The sequence below is a fragment of the Bidens hawaiensis genome, unplaced genomic scaffold (assembly GCF_021521415.1).
Source record: "Bidens hawaiensis isolate Kalapana, Puna unplaced genomic scaffold, B.hawaiensis_p1.1 tig00009238_1, whole genome shotgun sequence".
Classification (NCBI taxonomy): domain Eukaryota; kingdom Viridiplantae; phylum Streptophyta; class Magnoliopsida; order Asterales; family Asteraceae; genus Bidens; species Bidens hawaiensis.
The window spans coordinates 442,254-443,668 of NW_027491682.1; the positions used below are offsets into that span (position 1 = coordinate 442,254).

Here is a 1,415-nt window from a genome sequence, read left to right on the forward strand (position 1 = left end):
AAACCAGATTCATTCTTTCCAGATGGAGGACACCGAGAGCTTCTACGAAGCGTGGGAGTGATTCAAAAATTTATTCGCTTTATGTCCGAACCATGGCTTGCAAGACTGGGCAATTGTTGAAAAGTTTTATAACAGAGTGACATACGCGACTCGGAGTATGCTCGACATAGCTGCGGGACACAACTAATTGACGACGAAGGATACCGATGAGTATATTGCTTTGTTTAATGGGTTAGCTTTGAGTGGATACAAGTGACCACCAACTAAGAGTACCAAGACCGTCGATTCCCTATCACGCGGCATGCATCCGGTCGACCCGAAGATCGCACTTGCAGCACAGGTTGAGGCGTTGGCAAAGATTGTGAAGTACTTGCAGGTGAAGAGTAAGTTGTGTGAGATCTGTAGGGGGGGGCATGATACCGTTCAGTGCCCCGTAGGTTTCCAGGAGGAGGCTGTTGACTTTGTTAGTAATCCGAACCGAAATCAAAACTCTTTCAATTCTTACAATTTGGGCTGGAGAGGCAATCAAAATTCTAACTGGAAAAACGGAAATCAGTCCGGTTTCCAGCAGTGTCAGAGTCTATTCCCGGATTCCGGTGAGGGAGCGAGTAGTGGGGAGAAGAAGCCCACGTTAGAGGAAATGATGGCACAGCAGACAAAAATGTTGTCGTAGCTTATGACTCGAGAGGACTCCCGTCACAAAGAGACTCAAGAGGATTTTCTGGAGCACGAGTCATTCATGCGAAATCAGGGAGCGTCAATTCAAAATCTTGAGCGGCAGATGGGAGAGATAGAAAGTCGTCTGAGTGAGAGGTCACCAGGAACACTTCCAAGTAATACCGAACAAAATCCAAAGGCGTTCGCGAAGGCTGTGACGACGAGAAGCGGTGCAGGGGCACGTAGCGACCCCGTGAGTCAAGAGGCGACGAGAGGAGTCATTGAGGAGCCTGTTGTAGATGTAGAGGAGCAGGTAAGACGAGAAGATTCAGTTGGAGTCTCCACCGGCCAAGGTGCATCAGAGGCGCAGCCCAGGAAGTACAGCAGGCTGAAAACCAGCAGTTACCTAGCACACCAGCAAGAGTCTACAAACCTAGACTTCCATATCCCGGGAGACTCCGCAGGGATAGAGACAAGGAGCAGAACTCCAAATTTCTTGATCTTTTGAAGCAGCTTCATCTTAACATTCCATTCGTTGAGGCACTCACGCAAATGCCCAAATATGCAACCTTTGAGTGCTAGTTGCTCTACAGTCTTGTAGAGAAATTTACCTGAAAAGATGTCCGATCCAGGGAGTTTCACGATTCCCTGCATCTTGAGTGATGATACGGTGGTTCATGCACGGGCAGATGTTAGTGCCAGTATTAACCTCATTCTGTATTCCGTGTATCGCAAGTTGGGTCTAGGCGAACCACGTC

At 48.3% G+C, this 1,415-nt stretch overlaps 1 pseudogene; it reads right to left on the minus strand.

Annotated features, from left to right (window-relative positions):
• LOC143531790 (small nucleolar RNA R71) lies at window positions 1–99 on the minus strand (annotated as a pseudogene).
• Window positions 100–1,415: the final 1,316 nt, after the last annotated feature.